The sequence below is a fragment of the Syngnathus typhle genome, linkage group LG7 (genome assembly GCF_033458585.1).
Source record: "Syngnathus typhle isolate RoL2023-S1 ecotype Sweden linkage group LG7, RoL_Styp_1.0, whole genome shotgun sequence".
In the NCBI taxonomy this organism is placed as follows: Eukaryota; Metazoa; Chordata; class Actinopteri; order Syngnathiformes; family Syngnathidae; genus Syngnathus; species Syngnathus typhle.
The window spans coordinates 10,662,411-10,670,349 of NC_083744.1; the positions used below are offsets into that span (position 1 = coordinate 10,662,411).

The following is a 7,939-nucleotide window of genomic DNA, read 5'->3' on the forward strand; positions in this document are numbered from 1 at the left end:
TTCAAGGTGTTGCATAAAAACATATTTTCATTGGTTGTTTAAGTTTTACAAATAATCGTTCAATTCAATTCATGCCACATAGGCTGTTTTTTATTTTTGAAAAGATCTGTTGTTCATAAATTGATCTAGACAATTATTATGAGATATTCATGGCCGAGGTTAAAAGTGACCTGGGACATATTACACTAAAAGGGTTAGGACAACATGAAAGAGATTAGATAATGAAATTGTGTTAAAGATTTAGAGATTTAGAGGTTAAAAGTGACCTGGGACATATTACACTCCGTTGAAAATGGACAAAAGTGTTAAGAGAACATGAACGAGATTAGAGAATGAAATTGTGTTGATGATTTTTATCTGACAGTAAAAGGAAGTAATCTATCAATAAAGAACTTATTTTGACAATGCTAACAATAGAACCATCATTTTTCTTCAGTGGCCTATTTGATGACACCTCCTGAAATGGATGGGTGGAACTTTTATTTAACGACCCCAGTCACTATTTTTGGCTGGGTTTGTGTCAACTTTCAATGTGATGCAAATGAGCGCGCGCATCTGAGGTAGAGGGAGGAAGATCAGGTATAGGCTGCATCTTTCACCAACTGGAGAGATATGGCATCCCCATTGAGACGACACAAAGAGGAGGGGGCGGGCGCACGCGAGTGGGGGAGCCAAGCGCCGAAGGGTGAGGTGAGGCATAGCTCGTTTTGTGGACTCGTTGAGCAGCACAGCTTCTCGGATACTACTGAGACCAAAGCCGTCACCGTGCTCTCTCCGTCAAGCGCTCCTGTGGTGGATCGCAGTGGCTCGCTGTGCTGCCTCAGCCTCCGTGACGCGGATGCAACAAGACCCTGCAAAGGGGCTGCACCGAAAACTTTCTTTCTTCAGGTTTGGAATAAAGGTAAGATGCTGCTTTTGAAACACCTGGCCATGCAGCCCACCAATACTCACAGCAAATTGTTTATTTTAATCAGATTGGGACGTGCAAGCAAGCGAGATTGCAATTCTTGCGCTTTTCCCGTGTATGCAGCGCACAAATTAGGATGGAGAGATGCGCGGCACATTCCATCAGGGCGCTTTCATCCATCTGGGTTCATTCATTTAAAATGATCAGACATGCATGGAGAATTGCAAGTAATTTGTTGCAGATGATTGACGCGCGTTAACCTTTATGTTCTGTCACTTAGAATAACACCGCATGGTTTAAAGATTTAAATGGAACCGTGTGCGCATCGGTTGCCACTTCTTGCAAGCATTTGGCTTTGAACCAGGTGTTTATTGTTTGCGTATAAACAATGCACGAGTTTGCTTTATTTTAGACATTAAACCTTAGTGTGATGAATTTTAATAGATAAGAAACTAGTTTGAGGTTGAATTCATCCTTTAACAATGAATTGTCTGTTTTAATGTAGCCTACCATGATTTTGTGGCAACGGGATACTATTAAATGTGGCTGTTTAGCTGCTTCGAACTTTGATCACTGCAAAAGATAATCAACAAGTTGGATCAATGTAGGTTTTGTGGTAAAAGGTTCTGTTTTCCTCAAGAAAACAATCAATAAGAAATATATATACCATGAGTAAAAAAATGCAACATTTGAAATAGGCCTTTCATGAATGGACGGATTTGAAAACACATAGCCCACAATAGGCATGTACGCAAACACGCATGCACATAACAGTTTCCCAACAGCAGCACCAGCGTCACCATGGAAACCAACACTCTTGGCACCATCAGTTGATCACCTCCAGCTCATCAATTTAGAAAACGTGCACAAGGTGTGTAGGCGAACGCTTCTGTCAGCAGCACATTGACGGATGCGCCCATGGTGGAGATCAGTGTGGATGTTGGATCACTCACAAGCCCTTCTGCCCGGTGAGACATACTGGCTGGACCATGGCCATTTTGTCACAGGGGCGGAGTCTGTAGAGAGCTGGCGTTCAGTGTAATTGCCGAGAGAATCTGTATTGAAAAGTGTCCATGCAGCTAATGCGTTTTGTCCTTTTCCCAGAGGCTGTTCTCTGAACTACTGTACTGTAGCATTTTGTGCTTTACATGAATGAGCACAGACGTCCAAGGCACATGCTGAAAGGCGGGATGAGTCATTTTGATGTATAAATGTCCTATATCTAAGTGTATGCGTGTGTTTGTGCTCATGTTAGTGTCATAATGCCTGATCAAAAATCACTCCAAAGGGAGATTGGGATTCATCCATTGGTTCTTGTTAAAGCTTTGCCCATATCACAGAATGATCATAAGAATTGCATCAAATAACACAAATAAAAGCAAATGAAGTATATGAAGGTTTTACCATCTCAATAGTTGCAGTGAGATAACGAAAAATGCAGCATTTGTGTGTGCTGATGGTTGCAAGCATAATGAACAAAAATAATAATAATCAGTACGTATGAACATGTTGACCCGACGGAGCATATTAAGTAAGACCAGCCATCTGGGCAAACAATGCCTTAATTAGGGTAGACATTGCTCAAGGTACCTTGTAGGTTTACATGAATGTGTGTATACGTGCGTGTGTGCCTGTGTGTGTGAGCGTATGTGTGTGTTTGTGCGCACGCATACATACACGTTTGTGCTTAAGTCAAGGCTGTAGTATGACATAAATGGGGGAGCTAAGATTGAAACACGCAAGCCAATCCAAGGGCAAATAATATCAAGACAAAAATAGGACAGAACAGTTTTGTGGTGAAAGAAAATCAATTTGTAAGATAGAAATGTCAGGATGCAAATGAAGCTCAATAACTTTGCGAATTATTAGTATCCATCACACGTTGTATGGATTACTGTAAATCTAGCTCAAACAGGAATTGACGACAATTATATGAGCGATATGATGTTTCTTCTGGATGAAAGCCAGTAGCTGAAATAGCTGTTTCTTCTGTCTTGACTTTGGCTAAAGCTTTCCTTAAAATAATAATAATTAAAAAAAATAAGGCAAAAAGTTGCAAAGACTTGTTTCTGCCAGATAAACTGAGATCTAACACTGCCAAGCGTGTGACAAAGAGTGGGTGACAAAGTGGGAGTGACAGAAAAAGAGTGCAGAGATTGAAATATGGCGATATTTTTCTCTAAGTGTATATGTTTATTTTATTTAGAGATTTGTTGTTGAGCGGCTCCTTATAGGTGTTCATGATGAAGTAAAAGGGCAGCACAAGCACCATGAAGGTGCAACATACTCACAGTACATTAAGGAACTAGCACTTAATTATATCTCGCTTCTGCTGTTAGGCCGCTTAAACCAAATTGGAAAAATACTAATGATGGGGGTAAAAATAATGATACGAGATGTTAATTGATCACAAAAATTCACCATCCACATCAGCGTTCAGGCTTTCCATTCATGGACTTCCTACTGTTATTGTGTGGCTCTCACTGCTTGTGTAATCCTCCTGGGAACACACGGAGGATGCCAAAGTACCATCCAACTCCTTGTTTCATTCGCTAACAACTTTGTGTTTGTCTAAAGTGATGCTTATGTTTGTACTAATAAAAAAAAAAAAAATCTGTGTTTTTTTTCTCTTTGATTTTGTTTTTCTTTCATTTGAATATTGACTTATTATCACCCAATTTTTAATTGTATTCATTTTATTGGGCTCTTTAAATTAACTGGATTCCTGGTATGGATCTTCCAATAGATACGCTGTAATTTTCTTTGTTTTATTTCGCTAATGCAGTCCCGCCTTTAGAATCAGTGTCTTAGTTCTCAGAGGTCTGCACAGAGTGGGGTCTTTCCCATGGGTTGACCAAACAAAGAGCCTGGATCCCTTCACTTCTGTTTGACTGCACAGGAACAGGACAACACAAGAGGCTTCTGCTGGGTGGCAAAACGATAGACCGCTTGATGGTCATCGTTGAGGCATTACTTTAATTTTGCGATGAGACAACTGCTATTTAACAAACCAGCCCGTGAATATGTTAATTCAGAATGTTACGTACATTATTTTTCTATACCGTTTATCCTGTTTAGGTTCAGACTTCAGAATAGAACATAACATACTGTATAGGACGAAAGGCAGATTAAACCCTGGACAGGTTGCCAATCAATCAGTGCAATAGTGCATGGGGCACAAAGTGGGCATCGATGTCTTGACAGACCAACTATGTTAACTGTTACCAAAAGCCCTGATAAAAAGTCAAAAGAAACCGTACATAAGAACAGTGACAATTCCAAACGATTGTTCAGCGCATCAAAAAGAACACAAGATCAGTATCTCACTATAGCCATGACAACAGAGTTGCATGGGGACATTTCACAGTCTGACCAGTGGCCCCGTAGAATATTCGTATACGTACGCGAGAACCTGAAAGTATTCACAATCTAGCAACATTGGGAATGAAAGTGGCAAGGGACTAAATTTAGTCGTGTAAGAATTATTAATGGGCTGGACATCATTACAGAGTTTGAAAATTGAGGTAACACAAGAATTATGTAATTGTAGAAATAATGAAAATAGCTCAGAGATTTTCACCTCTCTTTCCAGTGTCACCTCATTACAAACCAAAAGATAATCCATTCCCCATCAAATTCACGTTTACTAGTAATGTGGCAAATTTCCAAAAAAGGAAATGACTAAATACTAGACTACTACACACTAAGATGGAGTCCCTCATAAATTTAAACTTTAAGTGCGATTGAGGATGTGTTTATGTTGATAAAGCAGACGTAACCTTTCGCCACTGCCCACACCCACATCTCTTTGGCACCTGCTCCATCAGAATTCAGGTCAGCAGTGGGAGTCACGGAATTGCTCTCGGAATGAATGCTAAAGGGGTTGGGGCTAAACGGAGGGGGGGTCTCGTTTTTTTTTTTCTCCTGACACCAAAGACCAAGCTGCTGAGAACAAACTACCCTTTGTGTTAAAACCGAGAATCATAATTGATGGTCAGTCATTGATTTGTTTTCAAAACAAATACATACAAGACCTCATGAACAATGGTAAGAATTCTGCATGTGCCGTCCACATGGTTTCGTCGTTATAACGGGCAAATTATATTTTAAAAAATAGAAGACTGCATCTGGATCGCTAAAATGTGGCAAAACACAAAACTGATACCACAGACACTCCAATAAACACCAGAAATCAGAATACTTATACTGCAGAGGGACTGTAATCAAAGCACATGAGGTTTTTTTTCCACCAAGAAGTATCACAATTCAGTTGTTTTGGCATATGAATTGTACCCTGTGAAGAATTTTTTTTTCTACGTACATGTTAATCTAAAGTAAGACTTGTAAAGAGAATTTAGGGTGAGCTGAATGTAAATTAATGTATGAATGTACTATGAATCATCACTGCTACCATGCTACAAATGTGGCGCGTCCTCGAAAAAAGGGTGGTGGTGTCGCCCTCATCTCGAATTCCGAGCTTAGTTTTAGGCCTCGTTCGATCAACGTATTTAAAACATTTGAGGTTCTCATTGTCCGATCCACCGCTTTACCGTCATTTTATCTTGTTGTTATTTACCGTCCACCCGGGGCTTACTCTGGCTTCCTGGATGAATTTTCAGAATTTGTGGCTGATCTAGTAACCAATGCGGATAATATAATTATCATGGGCGATTTCAACATCCACATGAATTTACCGTCAGAGCCACTTACTTCGGCGTTTCAGACTTTAACTGATACCTTTGGTTTTACGCAAGCTGTACAGGCAGCAACGCATAAGAATGGAAATACCATAGATCTGGTATTATCCCGAGGACTTGCAACCTCAAATATAGCAGTACTGCCATACACTACTGTTTTGTCTGATCATTACCTAATAAAGTTTGAAATTTTAGTTCCTTGTCAAAGACAAGAGAGCAATCAGCATTATAGGAGCCGTCATTTCAACTCTATGACTGCAACTGCGCTATCTGAAATACTGTCGCCGGCAACCACTAATTTTCTCACATACGCCGGCTCTATTGATAATCTTACGAATGAATTCAATGCGACATTGTTAAATGCCATTGACTCTGTGGCGCCGTTACGTCTGAAAACTCGCCGTAGAGTGCCTACTCCGTGGTTCACAGATGAAACGCGTACGCTTAAGCAATTATGTAGAAAGCATGAGCGCAGATGGCGTCTAACCAAACTTGAGGTTTTCCATCAGGCATGGCAGGATAGCCTCCTGAAATATAAAGATGCGCTTATCTTAGCAAAAACTCGATATTTTTCGCAAGTTATTAATCTCAATAAAAACAATCCGAAACACCTATTTGATACAGTGGCAAAGCTGACTCTGCGCCAGCCGACCTCCGATAGTTCCTTCCACTCAGCTGATGAGTTCATGAAATTTTTTGCTCAAAAGATTGAATCCATTAGGGATGAGATCAAGAATAGCATTCCAATCGCTCGGTCGAGCACGCCGTTTACCAACGCTGATGATCATGCAACAACCCTCTCAACTTTTAAAAGCGTGTCTCTTGAAAGGCTTACACAAATTGTTAGTGCGGCTAAACAAACAACATGTTTACTCGACCCTCTTCCAGCCAAACTACTTAAAGAATTATTTCAAATTTTAGGACTGTCCGTCTTAAATATAATCAATCTGTCTGTCTCCTCTGGGATAGTGCCAACAGCCTTTAAAACCGCTATCATTAAACCGTTACTTAAGCGACCAAATCTTGACCCGGACTGTCTCAGTAATTATAGGCCAGTTTCAAACCTCCCATTCATAGCAAAACTTCTTGAAAAAGTAGTAGCGCAGCAGCTTATTGATTACATGGTCGCCAATAATCGATACGACACTTTTCAGTCTGGTTTTAGAGCTAATCATTCCACTGAGACAGCACTTGCTAAAGTGACTAATGATCTCCTCGTAGCTATGGATTCAAACATTTCGTCTGTACTGTTACTACTCGATCTTAGTGCTGCCTTCGACACTGTAGACTTCGATATTTTATTAGGGCGTCTTAAAAGTTGTGTTGGTATTTCAGGGTCAGCACTAGGCTGGTTCCATTCCTATCTATCAAACAGGACGCACCGAGTGGTCCATGGCAATGCGTCCTCGGAGCTCTATAATGTTACATGTGGTGTCCCACAGGGATCGGTTCTCGGACCAATTCTTTTTAATATTTATATGATTCCGCTTGGGGACATAATACGTAAATATAATATTAGTTTTCAATGCTATGCGGATGACACCCAATTATATATGCCGTTATCGATGACAGATCCGCGGGATTGTTGTAATCTTGAGAAGTGCCTTGCGGAGATCAAGCAATGGATGTCTCTCAACTTCCTTCGTCTTAACCCAGATAAAACTGAGATGTTGATAATTGGTCCAGCTCGTTATCAACACTTATTCAAGGAAACCGCTATAACTATAGATAACCGTACTATCACTCAAAGCGATACTGTAACTAATCTCGGGGTAATATTTGACCAAACTCTCTCCTTTCAAAAGCACATTAAGAATATAACCAGAATTGCGTTTTTTCACCTTCGTAATATTGCAAAGATTCGTCCGATCCTCTCGACCGGTGATGCGGAAACTATTATACATGCGTTCGTCACGTCGCGCCTGGACTACTGTAATGTACTATTTTCGGGTCTTCCTAAGTCCCGCATCAAAAGTCTACAGTTAGTACAAAATGCCGCTGCAAGGCTGCTCTCTCGGACAAGAAAATTTGATCACATTACCCCAATACTAGCCAACTTACATTGGCTTCCGGTCCATTTAAGATGTGACTTCAAGGTTCTTCTATTAACCTATAAATCGCTGCATGGCTTAGCGCCTTCATATCTCGTCGACCTAGTTGTTCCTTATGTTCCGTCTCGTAACCTTCGTTCGCAAAACGCTACCCTTTTAGCGACACCGAGGGCTAAGAAAATGTCTGCAGGCTCTAGAGCATTTTCTATTCGGGCTCCAGAGCTTTGGAATGCCCTACCAATGGATATTAGGACTGCTACCTCAGTAGAAACATTTAAGACACG

General features: G+C 40.6%; 1 protein-coding gene across 1 annotated transcript in view; it reads left to right on the plus strand.

Moving 5' to 3' along the window:
• The first annotated feature begins 707 nt into the window (after positions 1-707).
• Positions 708-7,939, plus strand: part of slc1a2b (solute carrier family 1 member 2b) — a 30,260-nt gene continuing 23,028 nt past the window's right edge. The window contains exon 1 of the mRNA XM_061283027.1: positions 708-901. The gene's annotated coding sequence lies outside the window, so the exon portion shown is untranslated. The remainder of the gene's footprint in view (positions 902-7,939) is intronic.